General features: G+C 43.3%; 1 protein-coding gene across 8 annotated transcripts in view; it reads right to left on the bottom strand.

Moving 5' to 3' along the window:
- Positions 1-26,649, bottom strand: part of STRN (striatin) — a 384,728-nt gene that overhangs the window by 120,091 nt on the left and 237,988 nt on the right. The gene's annotated exons all lie outside the window — the stretch shown is intronic.

The raw sequence follows: 26,649 nt of genomic DNA, 5'->3' as shown, positions 1-26,649 counted from the left end.
GACAGTGCACTTTTGCACTGTCTATACCGGGCTCTGTGGAAAAGGTCGCCCACATATGAGAATATGCTGCCTGCTTGTCCTCAGATAACTCCTTGATACCAGTGCACTCCTAATGTCAGATGCAGCTATTGCAGCCATAGGGGTCTAAGCCTCCAATACTATTGAATTGGACTTAGAAATATAAAAATTTTTTTTTGCTGGGCCAGCCTACTTCTCGGGGGTGGGGGGGATGAGGGTTTCACTTTAAAACAGACAAGACCACATGATGAGGACCTAGGCATGAGACACACTAGTGATGTGAGTCAGTTCCTGATATGACTCTGTTACACTGGAAGCACTGTTTGTAGCCACTGGAAAGCTTCTTATACATGAAGGGAAAGTGAAATCAAACAGCTCAATTGAGAGGAAAGAAAAAAACAGAGCCTCAGTGAGAAGGGAACAATTTGACCAGAGCTCAGGCATAACTAGGCAGCAAGAGTCACAGAAAACAAACTTGCTGAAAACGGAGGAAATGAGGGAGGGTGGGGTGTGGGAGAAAATCAAGAAGAAATATATAAAGAAAAAAAAAAGAGGTACTCCAGAGAAGACACTGAAGAAATACTGCCAAAAGACCAGATGTGCTGAAGAGAGGTCAAAAGTGCAACCTCTCTGCTGCATGAAAAACTAAACACTGACTGTTGGTCCCATGCTAACATTGAGTGGGAAATTTCAAGTTTTATTATTTTTAATATACCGACCATCAACAAGTATCTAGCCGGTTTACAATGCTATCTTAAATAATAAAATGCTAGCCGCACATGCGCACTTGCCTCGCATGTTCCCTGATCCCTTTTCTGTCGGGATGTGGCAAGACAAGTGCGCATGCGCACTCTTCCCTGCTCTCCTCCTCACAATACGGCCCTACCGGCCAAAGTTTGTAAAGGCAGTAGGGAGCGGCGGCTGCCGGGAGGAGGCCACGGCGGCTTGAGGCGAAAGGTGGTGCGGAGTGGCGGCTGCCGGCCGCTAGCACCTCCTGCCCTTTCCGTCGTGGCCCAGGAGAGACTTCCTGTGTCCGAGGCTGGCTCCCATGGAGATATTGTTTTTCTGTTTGGGGCTGTGGCGGCGGCTTCTCTCTGGAGCCGCACCAGCGTCGGACAACTCTCTGACGTCACCGACTCTGGTGCGCCTCTTGAGGGAGTCTGCCGCCGTGGCTTTGGACAGAGGGATAGCATTTTCTTTGGAGCCGACCTTCGGAGAGGCTTGGGACGGATGCGGGAGGGGCTGCCGCCGCGAAGGGCTTTGGTGGGGGAGCCAGCCAGACCGCGAGTGTGGGGCCGTTGTAAGCGCGGATTGGTCAAAGAGCCGCCGCTGCCGAGGCTTTGAAAATGCTCTCCCACTGTCACTCCCTCCCGCCCCTGCCTCTGCCCCAGCCCAGGTTCAAAAGCAGGAGAGGCGGTCAGCCTGCACTCCCTCTCTCTCTCTCGCTCCTAAATCGTGGACGGGCTCAAGAGTTACATTAGACAGCTTTCATCGCCCTGAGCCCCCCCCCCTTTTTTTTTTTCTTTCAGCTCCCTAGATCGACACTGTGCAATGAGTTTCTCTAAAGAGTCCAGATTGTGAATTTCCCTCTCTGGTGTCTCCTTCGCTACAAAAATACAGAACATGGCAGGAAGAGGTGCTGATGGACAGGAGGAGCAGGAAAGAAGTAATGATGGACAGGGGGAGGTAAAACAAAGGAAGAAGGCCTGCTGCTGGATAAGGGGAGCAGTGAAGGGGTGGTGGTGGACACAAGGGAGGTGGACAGCCAAAAGAAAGACAGAAAGTAAGAAAGATGAATACAGAAAGCGGCTAAGGAGACAGAGAGAGAAAGAAATAAAGAGACACACACATATATATTCTAGCAACCGTTAATGTAACAGACCGTAGCGTGGCGGAAACAAGAGCGCAGCTAAACTGGAAGCGGAAAACACAGTGGACTTCCCCCCTCCCCTCAGAGCAGGCCACACTGCGCTGCCCCTTCACAACGCCAGACACAAGGGTGATGCTCATTGGCTGGCTTGGCGGTGGGTTGGCGTGACAACGGCATTGGCTACACTCGCCTAGCGACAATACCAAGGCGGCCGACGATTGGCTGAGGCAACGGCGCTCAGAAGCCCCGACTGGGAGCGCGAGACTGGTAGGTGGGCGGGCGCTGTGGCTGTCCGGGGGAAGACAGACAGACAGGGGGCCAGGGAGAGAGACAGAAAGAAAGACAGACAGATAGGGGGAGAGAGAAAGAAAGAAAGAAAGACAGACAGAGGGAAGGGAGAGCGACAGAAAGAAAGACAGGGAAAGAGACAGAAAGAAAGACAGACAGAAAGAAAGAAAGGGGGAGGGAGAGAGACAGAAAGAAAGAAAGAAAGAAAGAAAGAAAAAGAAATGCCTAAGTCTACACATCTATTCTAGCACCCGTTAATGTAATAGGCTAAAAAACTAGTGTTAAAATAAAGAATTAAAATAATACTTATAAAAGGGGGAAAAGTGCACATTAAAGACTTTACAAATACAAACATGAAAGTGGGGGTTGAATGAGAAAGGAGGGGGGGTAGAGTTACATTGTTAGGAGTGGAGAGAAAAAAAAGGCACTTAAGTGTGCACAATGGGCCACTGCCAATGGCTTCAAATTAACAGAATGCTGGGTAGCATCCATCAGATGATGTTACCCACATGTGATGCACTAAGGGCTAGATTCTCAATACTTCACAGTAAAAACCAATGGGCTGCTGTCACAGCCATTATTGTAGCAATTTCAAAAAGGCGAATCATTCTCCCCCCCCCCAAAAAAAAAAAAAAACCAAAAAAAAAAACGCGCATACAAATGAGGTTGGCGGAGAGTAATGAAGGTTTGCTAAATTTACATGAGATGAGTCGCTGGTGATAGTGATCAGCACATGTGCAGAACAGATCACAAAAGAGGCATATATGGGCGCATGTGTTAGGAAAAGCAATGCCATAAGTGGTGTGTCAATCACAGGATTGCCAGAGCTATTGGATGAAAGGAAGGGAGTGGAAATACAACGTTGGCTTTCAACAAGTGCACATAAGACATGCCTTTTCTCTCTCCAAAACTACTATAATTCATGTAAATGTTGTAATTTGGTTTTGTCAAATTTTATCATGATCCACAGCCAGAAACACATAAGACATGACTATAATACACACGCTCAAGAAATTTGCTTTTGTCCACCCCCCCCCCCCCCCGCAAAAAAAAAAAATAAAAGACTATAATTTATGTGAATAATGTAATTTTTATTTTTCATGAGCCACAGTCAAAACACACACCAGAGATGCGCTTTTCACAGTACTGGCACCCCCAGACCAGTCGCTGATTTTTGCTTGCCAAAAGCTGACATGCTTGGAGAATCACTCAGTGAAGATGAAGAATCAATTGGAGTGCTCGTTTAAATATTGATGAGTCCATTTGCATGACAGAATCAGAGACTGCTAGGAAGCTTGGAAAAGACCACAGCCATTTTGATAGTTCACCGTTAAAATACATGCACACTAAATTGGCCGGAACCGATTTAGCAACCACATTAATGAAAACCTTAAGTTTTGAGAATCTGGCCCCAAGACCTCCTTGTACTCACAGAAAACCTGTTTTTACACTTCTGAATTACATTTTAAACCTACCAGCAGCTAAAGTTTCTGCAATTATTTTGATTTTTTTAAATTTATCCAATTTTTGACCATTTCCAATCATGTGATCCCCAAAATGGCACTTAAGAATGGGTTAAATCATAAGTTCAGTTACAACTATAACATTATTTTGCAAGAGGGAGAGGGTCTGATGAGTTTGCTTCTGTTTAACATTTTTTTAAACTGCTTCTTTATGTTTTTATCTAAATTGCCCAATTTTAATTTTAACCAGTTTGGTGAAATCAGCAATATAAACCTTTTTGGGTATATACGGTATTCTAATCTTATTTTAAACACTGATTTTTATTCTTGTGAGATCCTTTTAATAGCCATACTGGGTCCATCTACTACTCACTCTTTCCAATATTAGCCAATCCAGGCCACAAGTACTTGGCAGAATCTCAAAGAACAAGATTCCATGCTACCCATGTCTATCTTAATAGCAGATTATGGACTTTTCTTCTAGGAACCTGTATAAACCTTTTTTTGAAACCCAGATCCATAAGTTCAACATTGTTTTCTTGTTCTTTTTCCTTATTTTCCTGTGCACAGTGATGGGTGGTTATCACATGTTGAAAACTGCATTTTGAAAATTGTAGAGTTTTTTTTGCCTATGATGTATTCGTTGACCGGATGTAAACCTAGTGGGTTGCCGTCTAAATATTGAAACTAGGTTGAGGCTTTTTTTCCACTTTAAGTAAATGTTTTTCAGTGGGTTATCACCATCACTTGGCTAATAACATTTTTTCATATTTTGTGACATAACTTCTGCTACCAGAGCACCCAACAATGAGTTAAAAAAGAAAAGTTACTTACCTGTAAGCAGCTGTTCTCCAAAAAGAGCAGGTCAAATATTTTCACATCTATGGCATTATCCGACAGATCCCAGAATAGATGATTGCTTGCAAGTTGTAATCATAAATTTCTAGCAGTGCTACCCTGTACATGCTTATGTGCCCTCCCGTCCAAAATGCAAGTGCAGGTTAACATATGCATTGCCATACTGAGACAGACCAAAGGTCCATCAAGCCCAGTATCCTGTTTCCAACAGTGGTCACAAGTACCTGACAAGATACCAAAGAGTAAAATAAATTTTATGCTGCTTATCCTAGGAATAAGCAGTGGATTTCCCCAAGCAGGGGTCAGCATTATCAGCCCTCCTATTTAATATCTACATGGCATCACTAGGGAAAGTTGCTGAGGAACTTGTATCGGCTATATGCAGATGATGTGCAATTTTTCTTTCCAGTCTCTGTATGGGGAAAGAGTTTTTCCAGCACCTGAGGGAACTTATGATGGTTAACAGATTAGCATTGAATATGGCAAAGGCACAAGTGATGATTGTGGGGAAAAGAGTTGAAGGTCATGGCCTACTGCTTTTCAGTTGAGAGACTGTAATATCCCTGTAAAGAGGGAACTTCATTTATTGGGGGTTAAGCTTGACCGTCATTTTAAGTATGGGTGCACAAGTGACCCAGTTAGTACAATCAGCATTTTTTCAATTACATCTGTTAAAGCAACTGAAACCATTAGTGACACCAAGTGGTTTTCATATTATTCTGCAGTGCATGATCCTATGCTCGCTTACTGTAATGTATTTATTTTTGAATTGCAAAATGTAAAATGCAAACATTGTAACTAATCCAAAAAAACAGTTAATATGGGTGGTAGCAGGAGAAGATTGATATATACACATTACCCCAATTTTTAAAACAACTGCACTGATTGCCAATTAGTTGTAGAGTGCAATACAAAGTATGAATGGTGATTCACCAAGTTTTGTATGGTCAAGCTCCATGGTATTTGCAGCAGGTGCTAGCAGAATTATGTGCCAAACTGATGTCTCGCATCTGAGGCAGCTATGCATCTATTGGTGGATTCTGCCTATTGTGTCTACAAGTGCAGCTGCATTTACATTGGCAGGTCCGGGGTGGTGGAACATGTTACTGAGTGCTCTGGGTGTAAGACTAGTATAACAGTTCCACACCTTGCAGAAAATACATTTGTTTGCACAGCAATTTTTCTGTAGAATATGGGATATGCAATGTTTGTAATGAGCAGTCTTGATATTTTTTGCTGTTTTTATTGTGTGTGTTTTATTTTATTACCCCCTTAGGTTTTAGGCAGAAAAGAAGTTTTAAAATAAATAAAAAGCAGCTTATGGATTTTTGTTTTAAGAAATTATCCAAGCCCTGCTAAACTAACTGATTTCACCACATTCTCTGGCAATGGATTCCAGAGTTTAATTACATGTTGAGTGAAGAAATATTTTCTCTGGTTTGTTTTAAATCTACTACTTAGTAGCTTCATCGTATGTCTCCTAGTCCTGATACTTTTTTAGATACAACAAAAAGTGATTCCCATACCAACCAATCCAGATGGCTTTTATCCATTGCAATCATTGTGGTGCTTTAGTTCCAAGGCACACCATCTGAAGGGCTTGCCCCCATCTGTCTTCAGCTTTCCAGTATTGAGGAGCTTTATAATCATAAGCAGGAAATGGATGCAATCCACAGAACATACCACTGTCTTCATATTTCTAGCATTAAGGAGGAATATTTTTAATCTTAAGCAGGAATTGATGCAATCAAAGCAGCTTCCATCATTCCACAGAATCATACCAATTTACCACCAAGGTCTCAAAGAGTAATGCAATCAATGGATCACAGCAGGATCAGGTAGACTGCAACGTGGCAGAAACATCCACCCTCACAGATGCACCTACAGAATTCTTTTGCTTCATTAGAGCATTGCAGTGCTCAAGAAATAACTGAGACAGAACCGGAACCGGTGAAGGTAACTCAGGAAGAAAAACTCCCAAAAATGAAAAGTAAGAAAGCTCAATCCAGAAAATTATTGCTTTTAGGGGATTCCATTATCAGAAGCATTAACCGTGGAACACAAGCCAAGGAGCTTAAAATAGTGAATCCTCGGCTACTAGGAGTACAAAACAAATGTTGTCTATAATTAGGGAAGAAACTAAGAATTCTAAACCTGATATTGTTATTCATTTGGGAACAAATGACCTAGCCAGCAACCTGTGGTACAAAAAGCCTTTCAGGAGCTGGGGAAGGGATGAAAACCTTTTGTAAAGGCTGTATTTATTTATTTTAATAATTTTTATACCACTGATAATCTCAGCGGTTTCCAGAATAACACGTATAAAAACATAAAATGCCAACATATGAAAAAGGAAAGAGTATTAAATACTGAAATTTTCAATTGGTGGCTCAGAGCATGGTGTCATCAAGAAGGCTTTATTTTTTTTTCCCAATTCTTTATTCATTTTTTAAAAATTTACAACTTGAACAATTGAAGATTGACAAAGCCATGGGACAGGATGGTATCCATACCAAGATATTGAGGGAGCTCAGACAGGTTCTGGCGGCTCCACTTAAAAGATTTGTTTAATAAATCTCTGGAGACGGAGTGGTTCTGTGAGATTGGAGAAAAGCGGAGGGAAGAAGAGGCAAACTAAAGGCTTGTAAGCTTCACTTCAGTTATTGGAAAAATAATGGAAATGTTGCTGAAGGAGAGGATAGTGAAATTCCTAGATCTGAGACAACATGACTTTACTAAAGGTAAATTGTGGCAAACTAATCTGATTGAATTCTTTGATTGGGTGACCAGAGAGGAAGTCCGCTAGATAAAATTTACATATATTTCATCAAAGCCTTTGATATGGTTCCTCATAGGAGGCTCTTGAACAAACTTGACCGGCAGAAGCTAGGATCCAAAGTAGTAAACTGGATTAAAAACTGGTTGACGGACAGATGCCAGAGGGTGGTGGTTAAAGGAATTTGCTAGGAGGAAGGAAAGTCATGGAGTGCTGCAAAGATCGGTACTGGGGTCGACTTGGTTCAATATGTTTGTGAACAATACTGCCGAAGGGTTAGAAGGTAAGGTTTGCCTTTTTGCAGATGATAGCAAGATTTGTAACAGAGTGGACACCCTGGAGGGAGGGAAAACATGAAAAAGGATCTGCAAAAGTTGAAAGAATGGTCTACTAACTGGCAATTAAAATTCAATGCATTTGGGGAGTAGAAATCCGAGGGGAATGTATGTGCTGAGAGGCTGATATGCATGGACGGGGAGAGAAACCTTGGGGTGATAGTGCCTGAGGATCTGAAGGTGACAAAACAGTGTGACAAGGCAGTGGCTGTAGTAAGAATGCTAAGCTGAATAGAAAGAGGCATAACCAGCAGAATTAAAGAGGTGTTGATGCTCCCTTTATAGATCGTTGGTGAGGCCCCACTTGGAATATTTCTGTTCAGTTTTGGAGGCCATATATGGCAAAAGATATAAGATGACTTGAAGCGGTCCAGAGAAAGGCAACAAAAATAGTAAGGGGTTTGAGCCAAAAGACATACAAGGAGAGACTGGAAAAGCTGAATATGTATACTCTAAAGGAAGGACAGGGGAGATATGATACAGATGTTTAAATATTTGAAAGGTATTAATAGGACCAAATTTTTTCCAGAGAAAGGAAATTGGAAAAACTAGAGGACATAAATTGAGGTTGAGGGGTGGTAGACATAGGAGTAATGTTAGGAAGTTCTTTTTCACAGAGAGGGTGGTGGATACCTCGAATGCCCTCTCATCCTTAGCCGACCTAGGATTCCACCAGGTAGGTCTCACCCATATGCACTCAGCTGGCAGCATCTTAGTCCTGGTTTTCATTCACAGGCACCTAGCCACTGAGTCTCAGGGGACGATCTGCACCATCACACCTGTCCCATGGTCAGACCACCACCTCATCGAATTCCACCTTACACCCACAGCCATTTCTATCCCACCCAGATGCCCCACCCTGACCAAAGAAACTCAGATCCCAGAATCAGTCAACCCACTAGACCTATCTGCCGGCATCCACAACCTCAACAAAACCTACAACCAAAACCTCCACTCCGTTGACTTGGCTGCCTCTACTTGGCACATGGGTATGCAGTCCCTCTATCAAAGCCTGGACCAGACAAAAAAAATCACGACCTGCCACTAGCAAAATCCCCGCCCCCCCTGGTTTACTGATGAGCTTCAAACCCTAAAGAGACACCTCAGAGAGGCAATGGCTCAAATGCCAAAACAAAGAATCTAAAACACACTGGAAAAGTCTATCATCCACCTACAAATCAGCCATCCTAGAAGCGAAAAAAGCCTACTTACGACTCCTACAGAAAGCTCCCAACCATTCACGCTGTTCACCTTTCTCTGCCACCCATGGAAACACACACAACAACCCCACTAACCTTAACAGTGAAGCTCTCTCTGACTTTTTCCAAACAAAAATTGATATTATTCACAGTAAACTTGACGCCACTCCCAGCAGAATTTCCCACCAGGTGCACCTCCCATACTTGCCAAGGATCTCACCAAGTGGTTCCCTGCCCCAATTCCACCTGGTCACGCACAAGGAGCTTTCAGAAACATTGAAGCAGCTACGATCCTCAAGCACAATCATCGATCCATGCCCATCCAACCGCCTTCTATCAGTTGAAGATACATTTATAGAATCTATCCTCTCCATCATAAACACCTCCCTATCGACTGGGAAAGTGTCACTTAGTTAGAAATCTGTCATTATCAGGTACACCCTCAAGAAACCCACTCTTGATCCCAACAATCCAAGCAACTACCGGCCTGTATCCAACCTGTCTTTTGTCTCTAAGCTATTGGAAAAGATAGTACTTCATCAACTACAAACATTCATTGGACAGCAGGAAGTTCTCTCCCCATTTCAGTCTGGCTTCCGAGCATGCCATAGCACTGAAACAGTCCTCTTGGACATCATTGAGGACTGCTGGTCAATGCTTGATAAAGGTAACGATGCCTTACTGGTCCTGCTCAACCTCAGTGTTGCTTTTGACACTATTGATCATCAGCTCCTCCTTGACAGACTTGCCAACCTTGAAATCACGGACTCAGCTCTCAAAGAGTTTGCCACCTTCCTGTGCCAGAGAACACAAACAGTACTACTAGGCCTGGACAAATCAAAGCCTAAGCACTTTAAATATGGAGTTCCTCAAGGTACTTTGCTTTTCCCACTCTTCTTCAATCTGTACATCAGACCTATCATTGACATTGCCCATAGATACAACATCAAGGTTCACTCCTATGCCGATGACATACAGCTACTACTCCCGCTGGGCAAGGATCGGCCAGCTCCACTTTCCAACCTCCACCACTGTCTCTCTGACATGAAGAGTTGGGTGACCTGCAACAAGCTAAAACTGAACTTCTCTGAATCAGAAAGTAGAACTCAAGCATCACCCGCCTGACATTATTCTCGGAAGCCACCTTCCTAAAGGCAAAGGACTAGGTGCACAGCCTGGGAGTGATACTAGATGGCCACTTATCTCTCTCCGCACATATTTCACAGGTAGTCTTCTTTCTATGATCTTTGCCAGCTACAAAAGATTAAACCTTACCTCTCAAACTCAGACTTTGTACAGCTCCTCTATGCCTATATACTATCTCGAATGGACTACTGCAACTCCCTGTTTAACGGCATCACCACGAAAGGCTTGAAATGCCTCCAGCGAGTGCAGAACTTAGCTATTCACCTCCTGTATAACCTCAACTTCCACGACCCCATCACACTAGCAATTCAATCAGCCCACTGGCTACCCGTCAGCAAGTGCTGCACCTTCAAGGTCCTTGTATGGGCACATAAAATCTTCCATTATCAAAAAGGCACAGCTGTAAAAATCATCAAAAGCCAAAAAAATCAAATGTGCTGTTAATAAGTATTGCTGAGTCTCTCATTCACACACACATAACTTATAATGTGAATATACTCAAAAACAAGCGGAAAAAAACAGACCTCAATAGCTTTGAAACACAGAAAGTGTCAAAAAGAACCTAATTTTTTTTTTTTTACAGAACCTATGATTAAACTCCACTAAACAAAAAAAGGAAAAAAAGCACTTAACTCAAAGTCTAGTAGGCAGAACGGGTATGTAACAACCCTCCATTTAAGTTCACTACCGTAAGGGGTCCACTTGTTTTGCTGCTTTCTAGTGCTACCTCAAGGGAAAAACGATTTCTTCATTCACATCTCGCTATTGAACTGAAACATCAGTAATCAATGATGGCTATTCAAAGCTCTAGCGTGCTGATGTCAAACCTAAACATACCAGTGGATTGGAGTACAGCTAAACCCCACTGATTCTATTCAGCATAAGGTGATTTACTTTAACTACCCGATTAGCAATTCACTCAGCATCCGTATTACCTCGAGAGTCTCTTACTGCTCCAACCTATCGCTAGGGAAGTCTTCTATCTCTGAGATTTCTCCACTCAGAGAACTCTCTTCCTCAGGGACCTCTCTCTCTGGGACCATTCTGGAATTACTCCAAACTATGGCAAATATCCTCCTTCCTGCCTGAGTCCCACTCCTCTGACTCAGTAGGGATGCATTACTTCCCTTCTTGTGGCTCAGTTTTGAGCTACAGAGCTCAGTGCATTCTGGGGTATGTAGCTCACTCCTTTTTGGGCTAGCACCCCCTTCTGCCCAGTGGTATAATTGCAGCCTTAGTGAGGGAGAACCCCTTACTCCCTCACAAACCCTCCCTCTTAGCTCAACCCTAACAGGGTGAGTGCCTGTGCCAGCTAGGGGAATTTCCCTAAAGGGGTGACGGCAAGAATCCTCTACAGACACTTAAGATCCCCATTCTCCCAGAGATTCCTTGGGACTGCCCCAGGGCCATCATCATACAACCATTTATGCCACACTCTTTCTTCCACATCCACATTGAAATAGGGCAAAGGAAGCACAGCAGCCATTGGGCCCCATCGCACCAAAGGCCTTGCAGTCTTTGAGCTTGATTGCCCAACTGCTCTGGTGTCGCATCCTCCAACTTCCTAGATTATCTGCTTCCTATCCAATGGGTCCCAGTACCCCTCCATATTGGGACTGATTGCCATCTCCAAAGTCTTCCACTAGGCATCAGCATCCATTGTCTCCATGTCTCTTCTAGACTAGTCTTCCATACTGAAGTCTTTTGCTTCTACACTAGGCTGAGACATTCCCCGCCTGGGTTTCCATTAGCCATTACAAACATGTCCTTAGGAGCATTCAGTTTGAACTTGCAGGGTCCCCTGATTCCCACATACAGGCATCACTTGGAGTGAGCAGTCAAACGAAAACTCAAAGGCCTCTTTTGGACCACACTGCTTCTTTGGGAGGTATTGCCCTTTTGTCCTATTGAGGTCTCCAACCCTTGGAGATATTTGATCTAGCATACTTGAGGCAGAAGCTTAAGATCCCAGTTTCACTACCATATGTGGCAGAAACAAGCCAGGTTTTCCTGGAACCCTGTGCATATTCTCCCAAACATTCACAGTATAGCCACACTACAAAGGGGAACAAAAGCATTTGTATACTGCTCTGAATCTTGTTTCCTCACAAGCTAATTTTTACTTCAGTTAACATATATTTTATTTAACCTTTTACCTATTGTTCTTCTTTAAACATTGTAAATATTCCCTTCCCCTATCAGCCTATTTGTGTTCAGTTTGTTCCCTTGTTTTGGTCTTCCAACCTTGCCTGTCCTTAATGATTTTTAACTTTTGCCTTTGGTTTTTATTCCTGTAAATCACTTTGGATTAACTTTTTTTGTTAAAAATTGTGGTACATCAAATAAAATAACTAACTATAATTCGATTTTCCTGCCCAATTGGGTTTGATTTTTTTTTTCCAAACATCCTTGTGGGTTTATTTTATAGCCTCTTGACCCCCTTTGCCTTCTCCTAACCACACTGGCGCTGTGGTGTAAACAAAATAAACAAACAAAAAATACTTTTCCTCTCTCTGTTAAATCCTAGCTCACATTTGCGATCTAACACCAGCTCTGGCAGGATACACATTTCAAATCTGACATATTGTAATCACAAAATGGAAAATGTAATTAGTTTTTCTACCTTTTGTTGTCTGGTCATTATTCAAATCTTGTTGGTCCCAGGCTCTGGTTGTCTTCTGATAACTTGCTTGCCAGGGTCTCCTTCTTTCTCCCTGCTAACCATCCATCTGCCATCTCTGTCCTCCCCTTCCCTCCCATGGAGGTCTGGCATCTTTCTTTTTTTTCCGTCTCCATCCACAGATCCACCTTTTCTTAACTACCCTTTCATCCAGTATCTCTCCCTCATTTCCCACCACCCCAGGGTCCACCATCTTTCCCTTTCTTTTCCCAACTACCCTCCTATCCAGTATCTCTATCCCCCCCCTCCACACCATCCCTTGTGTCCAACTTCTCTCCCTTTCTGTTCCTTCCCTCCCTAAATCCCATTTTCCATCATCTCTCTCCCTCTCCTCTATTTTTAGACCCATTATTTCTCCCCCCCCCCCCCCCCCCCAAAGTCCGGCATATGCACGTCTCTTTGAACCCCCCTTCAATCCCTCCCTCCATGTACTTCTACACCAGGGTCCACCCAGAAGGTCTGCACCTCCCCTGAAGGATTGTCCCCCCACCCCTTAAAGGCCTGTCCCCCTCCTTAAAGGCCTGTCCCCCCTTAAAGGCCTATGCCATACCTGACCTGTCCCTGCTTTGAAGGTCTATCTCCCCCCCCTTTAAAGGTCTGTCCCCCCCTGAAGGCCTATGCCACCATCCCTGGCCTGTCCCCACTTTGAAGGCCTGTCCCCCCCTTTGAAGGTCTGTCCCTCCCCTTGAAGGCCTGTCCCACCATCCCTGGCCTGTCCCTCCCCTTAAAGGTCTGTTCCCCCCCTTGAAGGCCTACCCCACCACACACTCAGGACTGCGCACCCCCCCTTCCCCCCCCCCCGGGAAGGCCTCCTTGTTCCCCCTGGCCTCCCCGCACCGTTTACCTTCTAGTTGCAGCCTGCACAGAAGATCGCGGTTATAGCGTCTTTGCAAACTGCTTTGAGCTGATTCCTCTGCTGCGGTCAGAGGTAGGATCGTGGCAGAGGAAACAGCTCAAAGCAGTTTGCAACAATGCTATAACTGCGATCTTCTGTGCAGGCTGCAACTAGAAGGTAAGCGGTGCGGGGAGGCCAGGGGGGAAGCCGGATGCTGGGGGGGGGGGGGTTACTAGACACCAGGGAGGGGAAGCTGACAGCAGCACTTCCCGACTCCCTCCTCGCCTTCTAAGCAGGAGCGGCAGCGGCTGGCCACCAAGAGCAGCGCTGCCGCTCCTGCTTTAGGGGGCGAGGGTCCAAATTGGGAAGCCGATTTTTTTTTAATTATTATTTTAAATCGATTCAAATCGATTCACCTGAAGTGAATTGGTGAACTGATTCGAATCGTGAATCAGGCAGCACTAATTTCCACAGACTGAGGCTCTTATAAATCATGTGCTTTACCAAGTCCAACTATTCCAATCAGCAATCCACTCAGCAGCTGTCTTACCTTGACAGTCTCTCTCTTACTCTTTCTTCCCAGGGATCTGCTCCAAACCACAGCTAGGGAAGTCTTCTCTCTTTGAGACTTCTCCACTCAGGGAAGTCTCTTCCTCAGGGACCTCCTCTCTCTGGAATCACTCCAGGCTAGAGCATATATCCTCCTCCCTGCTAGAGTCCTGCCCCTCTGACTCAGCAGGGTTGCATTACTTCCATTCTTTTGGCTCAGTTCTGAGCTGCAGAGCTCAGTGCATTCTGGGACACATAGTTCACCACCCTTTTGGGATAGCAACCCCTGCTACCCAGTGGTATAATTGCAGCCTTAGTGAAGGAGAACCCCTTACTCCCTCACACTCACATAAAATGTCATCTCCCATTTTGATGCCCAGTCTCCCAGTTTCACAAGGTCCTCCTGCAATTTTTTTTACAGTTCCTCTTGCAACTTAACTTTCAACTGAGTTATCAGCAAATTTTAAATATTTCACTAGTTAAGGTCCATATCTACACTATTAATAAATATGTTAAAAAGCAGTGGTCCCAGAACAGACTCCTGGGGAACCCTGTTTATCCTTCTCCATTGAGAATACTGACCATTTAAAACTACTCTGTTTTCTATCTTTCAAACAGTTCTTAATAGGACATTACATCCTATCCCATGACTTTCGAATTTTTTTAAAAAAGTCTTTCATGCAGTACTTTGTCAAATGCCTTTTGAAAATCCAAATATACAATATTGACCAGCTCACCTTTGTCCACATGTTCAGTCATCCCTTCAAAGAAATATAGTAGATTGATGAGGCAAGTAAATCTATGTTGGTTTTGTCTCATTAATCCATTGTTACATAGATTTGTATGAGTTTCTGATTCATCAGAATTGAATACCATTTCTGGCACTGGTAGCTCCCCCACGTCTTTCTCAGTGAAGACTGAAGCAAAGAATTTGGGGCTCCTTTTACTAAGGTGCGCTAGCGTTTTGAGCGCGTGCTAAAGATTAGCGCATGCAAACCATGCGCTAAATGAAAAATACTAACGCAAGCTCTATGGAGGCATTAGCGTTTAGCATGCGCGGCATTGTAGCGTGCACTAAAACTGCTAGCACACCTTAGTAAAAGGAGCCCTTAATCTCTCTATGGCTTTGTTTTCGCTGAGATCCCCTTTCATCCTTCAGTCGTCTAGTGGTTCAATTGATTTTTTTTCCTGGCTTCTTTCTTTTCATATATCTAAAAAAAAGTTTTTAGTGTGTTTTTGATTAATTGGATGTCTTTAATAGTTGTTGGGAGTAATATAGATTTTTTTAACCTCTAGAGTGACTTTTTTTTATTCTTCATGCAGTGCCTTCCATTTGGACATGACACTGTTAATCCTGGATTTGTACCATTTCCTTTCCGCTTTCCTTAGTTCTTAAGTCGTCGGTAAACCAGGGGAATATTTGCAAGGATAGTATTTGACCTCTTTGACTGGGGCTAGACCTTCATATAGGGATTTTACTTCAGTGTGCCATTCCACCACAGCCTTGTCAACAGATTAAAGATGAGCTAATTACTAGCTAATTATGTTTGTAGCCTTCTAAATGGTTCAAGAAACTATAAATCAGAGATCAGGCCAGGGATGGGTGGGAGCTGGGGAGGATAGGCAGGAGTTAAACACTAAACAAGACTTTCCTTAACTGCCATCTGTGCCTTAATCTGATCTTTTGCTCTGAAATGCAACCAAAAATACTAATCTAGACTAAAACACTTTTTATATAAAAACCCTAACAGAGACTCTAAAGGCTACACTATTGCCTAAACTGACTTAGCTGTATAAGCAGAGTACTGAACATAAAGTGAAGGGCAATGAAATAATCTACTAAAGCCCAAGTTTTCCCAAGTTTGAATGCTAGCAAGACCATGACTGAGATCACCCAATTGCATGGAGGTTGTAGGGCAGTGGTGCCCAATAGGTCGATCACGATCGACTGGTAGATCGCCAAGGCAAAGTGAGTTGATTGCGGAGCCCATCCCGGGCTCCGTGATAGACTCACTTTGCCTTGGTGATCTACCGGGCCGATCAGCCTTCCTCTCCCCGACGTCAATTCTGCCGTCGGAGAGGAAGTTTGGGCCAGCCAATCGCTGCCTGGCTGGGCCGGAACTTCCTCTCCGATGGCAGAATTGACATCGGGGAGAGGAATGCTGGTCGGCCCGACGCAGGGAGAGCTTGGGGCGGCGGCGGCTTTGAAGCCTGTTACCCGATGGCGGCGGCTTGAGGGCCTGTTCCCCGATGGCAGCGGCAGTGGCTTGAGGGAGGGCATGAAGAAAGAAAGAAAGAAAGGGAGCAGGCAGGGAGATAGAAGGAAAGAAGGGAAACAGAAAAAAAGAAAGGGGCATGAAGAGAAAAAAAGAAAGGGAGGGAGAGAGGAAGAAAAAGTTGGGGGAGGGAATGAGGTCTGGAGGAGAGGACGTATACAGGCTGAAAGCAGGGAAGAAAGATTGGATGCACAGTCAGAAGAAAGTGCAACCAGAGTCTCATGAAATCACCAGAAAACAAAAGTAGGAAAAATGATTTTATTTTAAATTTAGTGATCAAAATGTGTCTGAATTTATATCTGCTGTCTATATTTTGCACTATGGCCCCCTTTTACTAAACCACAATAGTGGTTTTTAGCGCAGGAAGCCTATGAGCGTTGAGAGCAGCGCTGGGCATTCAGCGCAGCTCCCTGCGCTAAAAACTGCTATTGTGGTTCAGTAAAAAGGGAGGGGGTATATTTGTTACTGAGGTGACAGTGCATAGAGTCATCTGCCTTGACCTCTTTGAAAAACCCCTGAATAGGAATGATAATTAACATTTTCTCTGTGTATGGTGTGCTTTGTGTTTTTTAAAAATTTTATTGTTGGTAGATCTTTTGACTTGGTCATTTTAAAAGTAGCTCGCAAGCCCAAAAAGTGTGGGCACCCCTGTTGTAGGGTGAAGGGAAAAAACCAGACATGATATGAGTAGAAAGACAGGTGGGAAATGCTAGTCACAGGGTGGATGCAATAAGAAGAAAAAGGAGGTTCTGGATATTGGAGTAAAAGGTAGATAGGGGGCATGCTGACACAGAAGGAGGGAGAAGGAAAAGGGAGAGGAACAAGAGATGCCAAGTCCATGGGAGGGAAGGAAATGAAAGGAGATACCAGACCATGGAGGGGGAGGGAGAGATGCCAGGGCATGGAGGGGGAAGGAGACAGATGCCAGACCATGGGAAAGGAAGGAAGGAGAGAAAAGAAGGAGAGGAGATGGATGCCAGACCATGGGAAAGGAAGGAAGGAGAGAAAGGAAGGAGAGGAGATGCCAGATAATGGAGGGGGAAGGGGGAGTTGGAAGGAGAGGAGAAATATGCCAGGGCATGGGGGAGAGACAGGAAACAAATGCCAGACTAGAGGGAGAAGAGGTGCCAGAGCATGGAGGGAAAGAGATGCTAGGGCATGGGGGAGGGAAGGAGATAGAGATGCCAGACCATGGGGTGGAGTGGGAAAGGAGAAGAGAGAGATTCCAGAGCATAGGGAGACAGAAAAATGGAGAGGGGGGTGAATCTAAAATGAATCATGTACAAAGGAGAAAGTTTATGGAAGGAGCATAGAAAGAGACAAGATACCATATGGAAGAGAGAGTGGGCAGGGACACTGGATAGAAAGGGCAGAGAATGGAAGGGGCGAGACAGAGGGTGAAGAGTAGATGGAAGAGGTAAAGAGAGGGGGACAGGCACTGAATGGAAGTGAGGGGGAGAGGAGGGACAGACGCTGAATGGAAGTGAGGGGGAGAGGAGGGACAGACGCTGAATGGAAGTGAGGGGGAGAGGAGGGACAGACGCTGAATGGAAGTGAGGGGGAGAGGAGGGACAGACGCTGAATGGAAGTGAGGGGGAGAGGAGGGACAGACGCTGAATGGAAGTGAGGGGGAGAGGAGGGACAGACGCTGAATGGAAGTGAGGGGGAGAGGAGGGACAGACGCTGAATGGAAGTGTGGAGGAGAGGAGGGACAAACACTGAATGGAAGTGTGGAGGAGAGGAGGGACAAACACTGAATGGAAATGGGGAGAAGAGGGACAGACACTGAACGAAAGTGTGGGGGGGAGGGGAAGACTGAATGGAAGTGGAGGGAGAGGGGGAGCAGACGGTGGAAGGAAGTGGGGAGGAGAAAGAAAAAGGGCACATGCTGGATTGAGGGAAAGAGGTGGCGAGCTGTAGGTAGACAATAAAAAAGGAAATTGATGAGAGGATAGTAAGAACGTAATCTAGATGGATGCAGAAAATAAATTGAAAAGGAAAATGAGGGAAGAAATGGATTGCAGAAGAGATGTGTGGGAGAGGGAAGGAAAGGAGAGAGATGCCAGACCAATGGGGGTGAAAGGAGAGATGGAAGAGGGAGGCATACAGTTTCTGGAAGGGGCATAGAAGAAGAGAAGATGCCATATAGGAGCAGAGAGATGGCTGACAGTTGATGGAAGGAAGAGAGTAACAAGAAGATGAGGAAAGCAGAAGCCAGAGAAGACAAAAATTTTCTATTTATTTATTGCTTTAGGAGACATGTGTCACTGTTTCTGTGGTGTTGCATTGTATGCAGAGTCCAGCTTCTTGCTGGTTCAATTGAACCTTTGTCTATGTATTTCTATTTTATCCCCCCTTTTACAAAACTGTGGAGCGTTTTTTTGTGCCAGCCATGGTGGTAGCAGCTCTGAAGCTCAGAATTCCATGAGTATCAGAGCTGTTACCACCGTGGCTAAAATCCACACTACAGTTTTGTAAAAGGGGGAGGGGTTAGTTTCTGATGACATTCCATACTAGGCAAAGATGCTTTCTGTGTTCTGTGTATTCGAAAGACATGGTTTTCTGTTAGGATTGACGGTGTAGGATTGATCTGTACTAGTCTGGCTTGTTTAGTTTTACAATGGGTGTATTGATATTGTACTTCTCACTGCAGTATGTAAGATGCTGCCTTTTCCTATTTACTCATGTGTGATGTGTGGCTTGTTACTAGAAATCATGTTTTTCGTACAGATGGGGGGTGCCAAAAAATGATGGGCCCTGGGTGTCACATATGCTAGGTACGCCCCTGAATGAGGGTCTTTGATACTGAAAAAAAGTCGAGAACAAATTAAATTCCTCAATTTTTGAAGCAAAAGGGGGCATACTCAAATTCAGGACAGGGCTCTGGCCTACACTCAGGCCTAGCAAGCACAAAAAGGAATGAAAGAGACAAAATACTAAATACTTGGGATTAAATCAAAAAGAAAAAAAAGAAGGAAGGTACTGTAAACTCTTGAAGAAAAAAAAAAATGCTGTGGTGAGACAACATTAAAAAGTGTCCTCTCTGCTCCATGGAAAAACTAAGACTAATCAACTCACGCTTGTGTGTCAGGCGGGAAGGCACCCATGCATGTGTGATGCTGCTAGAAATTTCTAAATACAACTTTCTAGCAAGTGTCCATGCAGGGCTCCATTGAAAGACATCACCAGATGTGAGAATAAGGAGGACTGCATATCCTTGGAGAAAGTATTTTCTCCTATTCATTTTTAAAGCATTAACTTATAATTTCATGGAACATCCCCAAGTCTTGTACTTCTTGAAAGAGAGAACAGTTTATTCAAATATATCCATTCTACTCCACTCAGCATATAGTAGGCCTCTGTCATATCCCTCCCACACCCAGCCATCACTTTTCCAAACCAAAGAGATCTAACCTCTTAAGCTTATTCTGAAATGAGAGGAGTTCTATCCCCTTAATCATTTTTCTCTCTCTCTCTCTCGATATATATATATATATATAATATTATATTATCTATAAAGAGATTAGGTTCTTACCTTGCTAATATATTTTCTAGTAGATAGGTGTGTCATTCTAGACAGACAGGTAATATCCCAGTACTCACGAACCGTACAGAAGAAATCCACACCAACTTTTGAATCCCTCCTCCTTCACTAAAGGGTTCTGCTGCTCCCTTCAGCTTCTACCAAAGCAGGCAGTAGCTCCATGTAAAAACACATGTGAAAGAGGGGGATGGGGAAACATCCTGAAGAACAACTCTGTTCTTCTCTGAAAATATAACAAAGTTAAACATTGCCATTGAACAGGCAAAACATAAAAAACAATCATGCCAAACAAACACTTATGGAGCTCAATTACCTCAATGCGATACAACAATAGATTATTTTTTATACCCTTAAGGTTTGACTGACATCCAAATTTCAGTTTGGACTTGAACTTTCTGATTGAGAGAGCAGGTAGGCGCCTGAGTCAACTGACAGGGCAGGGATCCAGAATGACATACCTATCTATTAACAAGGTAAGAATCTAATCTCTTTTCTAGTGCAATAGGTGTGTCATTCTGGATGGATGGGACATACAAAAGCAGTCCCAGAAATCTAGGGTGGGACCACTGCGCTGGCTTTTAACACTGAGAACCCAAAAGATAGAATCCTCCCTTGTCGCTATGTCCACTCTGTAAAACTTGGAAAATGTATGTAGAGAGAACCAAGTCATTGCCCTACAAATCTACTTGGGAGAGACAGCCCGAGCTTCTGTCCACAACAAAGCCATGCTTTCTAAACGAATGCGCCTTCACGGAGACTGGTGACTGTTTTCCACAGGCAATATATGCTGACAAAATGGTTCTACAGATCCATCTGGATATCATTATCTTAGAAGTTGGTGTTATCACGTCTAACCAGACTAGTGAGTACAAAAAGATGGTCAAATAGCCTAATCTCAGTGACCTCAAGATATCGTAGAAGTACTCTTCTCACATACAACCTTTTCAAAATCCAGTCCTTCTTAAAACCAGTGGACTACAATGCCAGCAATCTGACTTCTTGATTGACATGAAAAGCTGAAACAACCTTTGGCAAAAAGGAAGGAACAGTGCCCAAAAACCTCCAAGCTCTGTGAACTTGAGGAAAGGCTCTTAGCAAGAAAGAGCCTGTAGCTCAGAGACTCTTCTTGTTGAGGTAATAACCACAAGAAAAACCATCTTGAGCATCAGATCCTTAAAGGACTCGTCCTTCAGTGACTTGTAAGAAGCCCGACTGTGGCCTTGCAAAACCACATTAGGGTTCCATTTAGGAAACGGGTGTTTAACCAGGGGCCTGAGCTGCAGTGCCTCCTTTAGAGATCTGACTACATCCAGATGAGATGCCAATGAAGCCTTACACACTTTAGCCCTGCAATGGCGCCACTTGGATTCTGAGGGACTTGTCAAGTATAGCCTGGAGGAAGGCTAGCACCACAGAGATCGGAGCAGAGAAAGGCTCCGCCTTCCCTTTAATGCACCAGTGCTGAAAAGCTTCCTATGCCTTAGCATAAGCAGAGATTATCATAGGCTTTTTGGCTCTGAGTAGCAATAACCACTTCTGAGTATCCCTTGCTCAAGAGCCATGCTGTAAGGGCAAAGCAATCTTCTATGACCACTGGACCCTGAGAAAGAAGGTCCGGCTATACTCGGTCTGAGACTTGCACCCTTTTGAAGACACACTAGATCTACATACCACGGTCTGCAGGGACAGTCTGGAGCCACAAGAATGACTGTTTCCCGATGGTCTTCAATCCTGTGGCATATCTGGCCTTTCATTGGCCACGGAAGAAACACGTTCAAGAGCTCACTCTTTGGCAACAGCTGGACCAGAGTGGCCAGACCTGTGCTTCCGAACTCAGATATTCAACTAAAGAATTGGTCATCTTCCTGTTTCTTACTGTCGCCATCAGATCAAACACTGGACGACTCCAGCACCAAACAATGCATTGGAAGGCTACTGCAGAATGTGTCCCGGATCCAATGACTGTCTGCTGAGGAAATCGGCCTGGATATTGTCTACTCCCGCTACATATGCTGCTGAAAGTGCCTAAAGATGAAACTCCACCCACCTGAATAGTAAGCGGGTCTCCAGACACAGCTGGGCATTCTTGGTGCCTCCCTGGTGCCTTAAGGCAACTAAGAATGAGTTAATTGTAAACTTTTTTTTTTAGTTCAATTCAATAAATCTCTCATTGGCAACTTCAAAATTATACTGTCCTCCAGTCATCTGATAATTTTCTCATTTTGCTTGCTGTATTACACAATCATAGTAACCATTCTATTTGATTTGAACATTTTTTCAAGTATTATGCATAGATGTTTAATACTGGTGATTCTGTATTCCTTAGTCCTCTTCACTATGAATGGCTTGATGACTATTTACAACTCAAATGATGTTTCAGCAAATGACTAGCCTAATGCTGGTTTCAGGCTTTGAACCATTTAGTGTTTCCTTAAAATGTTCATCCCAATTCTGAACTAAATCTATGACGACTGCCGCTTTTGTTTTTAACAGCTACCACTTTTCTTCCTTCTGCTCCTCTTAACTGATTATGAGAAACGCTATTTCCAAGTTTGCTTTTTGTTCTGTTGCTTCTGGTATTTGATATTTTCTCCAGCTTATCTTTTAGCTCATAACATTTTTTTTAATAGAACATCTTTATCTTGTTGAATATACTGCTATAATACGGGGGTCAAATTAATTTATAGTCTAAAGAAGTATGATCATGTGACTCCTTTCTAGCCGAGTTACATTGGCTTCCAGTGGAGGCGCGTGTTTTGTTTAAGTTGGGTTGTCTTTGTTACAAAGTTGCATATGGTATTGCTCCAAACTATATGACTGATAGATTTCTCATAGCATTCCATTAAACATAGGCGAGAATCACATGCATTGTTTAATTTTCCATCTGCTCAAGGTTGTAAGAGCAAGAAATCCTTGGAACATACACTAGCATTTCAGGCTGATTTCTATGACAGGGAATTCAGGCCACTATTGCATAGTGCTTGCTCTTATAAGCACTTTAGAACTCAATTAAAAAATCATCTTTTTTCAAAATATTTAGCAAACTAATTTAAATCATCCTTGGGTTACGTTATTTTTAATCTTTTGTTTACTGCATTGAACTTACGGTTATGCAGTTTATAAGTATGAAGTTATGTTATGAATTAATGATTGAATTTCTTTTCACATTCTTACAAAAACATGAGAGCAAATAAAAGTCAAATGGGCCATCCAGTCTGCCCATCACCAACATCCACTATCTCTTCCTCTCCTGAAGAGATTCCACAGTGTCTCCACCACCTCTACCAGGAGACTATCCCTTGCATCTACCACCCTTTCTGTAAAAAAAGGATTCTGAGCCTATCACCTCAACCTCTCACTCTGGAGTTTCCTTTCAATTGAAAGAAACTTGCCTCATGTGTATTTATGACACTTAGGTATTTAATCTCTCAAGAACAAAATCTCTCTCCCTCTGCTGCCTTTTCTCCAAAGTATATATATTGAGATTTTTCTGCCCTATACACCTTATTACAGACCACTGACCATTTTAGCAGCCTTCCTAGACTGACTCCATCCTGTTATATCTTTTTTGAGGTGTGGTCCAGAATTTTACATAATATTCTAAATGAGTCTCACCACAGTCTTATACAGAAGTATTAATACCTCCCTTTTTCCTACTTGCCATGCCTCTTCCCTATGCACCCATGCATCATTCTAGCTTTCACCATCAGCTTTTTGACCTGTTTGGCCACTTTAAGATCACCACATACTATCACATACCGTGTAGGTATTATAAGGTATATAAATTTAAAAATAAATTTGTCTTAATAGTGTTTCCATTAATTTACTTACTACAGAAGTCAGAATTACCATCCTGTAGTTCCCTATTTCTTCCTTACTTCCTCTTCTGTGGAGAGGGTCCACACCCACCCTTCTCCAGTCCTCCAACACCACTCCTGATTCTAGAGAAGCATTGAAAAGGTCAGCCACCAGAGCTGCCAGAACTTTCCTAAGTTCCTTCAGTACCCTTGGATGTACATCATCCAGCCCCATTGCCTTTTTTACCTTTAGTTTAGCTAGCTTTTCACAAACATGATCCTCTGAAAATTGATCAGGGTCTACTATAACTCCAACCCTATTTACTTTTGTCTTCTGCTGTCCCACTCCTGGCACTTCAGCTGTAAACACAAAACAAATATTTTTTTTAAATGTTATTCAGCCTTATCTTTAGCAGCTTCTACATATTTCTTCCCTTCACCTTTGAGTCTCACAGTGCCACTTTAGCATTTCCTCCTTTCGCTAATATATCTAAAATATGTCTTGTCCTCCCCTTTTACCATGTTGGCTATATTTTTCTTCCTTTTGCATCTTTGCTTTGACTACTTGACCAGCCTCTCTTCACTTTTCCAGATAATTTTTCCTACCTTCCTCTTTCTGCGATCTTTTGTAGTCTGTAAACTAAACGCTAACCTCTTTTTCCTTACCTTCTTAGCTACTACTTTTGAGACTCAAAGCATAAGAACATAAGAAATGCCTCTGCTGGGTCAGACCTGAGGTCCATCATGCCCAGCAGTCCGCTCACGCGGTGGCCCAACAGGTCCAGGACCTGTGCAGTAATCCTCTATTTATACCTTTCTATCCCCTTTTCCAGCAGGAAATTGTCCAATCCTTTCTTGAACCCCAGTACCGTACTCTGCCCTATTATGCTCTCTGGAAGCGCATTCCAGGTGTCCACCACACGTTGGGTAAAGAAGAACTTCCTAGCATTCGTTTTGAATCTGTCCCCTTTCAACTTTTCTGAATGTCCTCTTGTTCTTTTATTTTTTGAAAGTTTGAAGAATCTGTCCCTCTCTACTCTCTCTATGCCCTTCATGATCTTGTAAGTCTCTATCATATCCCCTCTAAGTATTCTCTTCTCCAGGGAAAAGAGACCCAGTTTCTCCAATCTCTCAGCATATGGAAGGTTTTCCATACCTTTTATCAGACGCGTCGCTCTCCTCTGAACCCTCTCGAGTAACGCCATATACTTCTTAAGGTACGGCGACCAATATTGGACGCAGTATTCCAGATGCGGGCGCACCATCGACCGAAACAACGGCAGGATAACTTCTTTCGTCCTGGTTGTAATACCCTTCTTGATTATACCTAGCATTCTATTTGATTTCTTAGTGGCTGCTGCGCACTGTGCCATCGGTTTCATTGTCATGTCCACCATTTCCCCCAAGTCACTTTCTTGGGTACTCTCATTCAATAGCATCCCTCCCATCGTATAGTGGTACCTCGGGTTTCTGCTTACCACATGCAGCACTTTACATTTCTCAACGTTGAACTTCATCTGCCATCTCGTCGCCCATTCCCCTAGTTTGTTCAGGTCCCTTTGCAATTCTTCGCAGTCCTCTTTAGTCCAAGCTCCACTAAATAGTTTGGTGTCGTCGGCAAATTTTATTATCTCACACGTCGTCCCAGTTTCTAGATCATTTATGAATATATTAAATAGTAGCGGCCCGAGTACCGAGCCTTCTTTTCCTCTTACTTTAACTTACTTTCCTTACATAATGGTTTGTTGCCTGTACAATAGCTCATTTAAGTTTTGCCCACTGCTTTCCTACGTCTTCCAGATGTTTTCAAGTTACTTCACTTACCCTCTCTTGTTTTTTTCTTTCTTGCCTGACCTAGTGTATACCAACAGATATCATTATACAGTAGTTCTTCTTTGAACAATTTTCATATATTTTTAACATCTGCTTCACTGCCTGAATATTTGTTGGCTAAAAGTTTGAACAGGACTGTCCCAAGCCAGAAACACGCACCATGTAATATGCCATCTAGAGCTCCTATCCCATGCACTGCATTGCAGCTAAGCAGGGAAGGCAATGGACAGAATACAATTCTGGAGCTCCCAACTCCCTTGAACCCTGTGCAACCACATTGATCGCACATAGCTTGCTATGGCCTTGGGTTTGAATCAGTTTGACATAAGCATTTGGAACTTGCATTCTGTATGTTCTTTTGCTTACCAATGTTGTGATGTCCTTTGATATCTGCATTCAAGCTTGATCTGAATTTTTGCAACCTGTATGTATTGGTCACTGTGTAAGTCAGCTCCTCTATAGGATTTGACATCATCCAGTGATCTGACCCACCTTCGTTCAATTGCTACATGATCAATCTGGTTTTCGCACTGTCCATCAGATGAAGGCCTTATGACTTTATGGATGTCTTTATGCAAGATATTGTGCCACCGACTAAATTCTTCAGCTGAGACCACTGCAATCATTCACTGTTATTTCATATTCCGGCACCATCATTCCCCCATTATTTCATTTTCATTTCATTTATTTAGCCCGTCCTCCCAAAGGAGCCCAGAACAGGTTACAGGAGTACATTCATAGTATGGGTAGGACAAACTTCAGTGAGAAATACAGACTTTACAGTATAGACAAGGGGGTTTAGATTACAGCATTTACAGTGGAAACATAAAATACAGATTTAAAAATACAGACTTAGTAGGCATAGGGTGGATTAAATTGCATCGTGTACTAGAATTTTTCACTGAACATCTAGGTTGGTTACTTTGACTGGGCTCTCCAATCAACACTGGCATTTACTTTACCCACTAATATCAATATGACAAATTTAGATATATCATCTACTCTTTAGAATCATAAGGCTTCTAAATATAGATACTTAAAATGGGAAGGGTTAGAGGAGCAGCCCAGTCAAAATAACCAAGCCAGATGCTCAGTGAAAAATTCTAGTAGTAGGAACCATATTTGAACTTAAGCAAATAAACAACTGGTCTCTTTTTCAGACTTTTAAACACAAGGTAGGCA

The sequence above is a fragment of the Geotrypetes seraphini genome, chromosome 3 (genome assembly GCF_902459505.1).
Source record: "Geotrypetes seraphini chromosome 3, aGeoSer1.1, whole genome shotgun sequence".
Lineage (NCBI taxonomy): Eukaryota > Metazoa > Chordata > Amphibia > Gymnophiona > Dermophiidae > Geotrypetes > Geotrypetes seraphini.
This window is presented reverse-complemented; position numbering and strand designations above follow the sequence as displayed.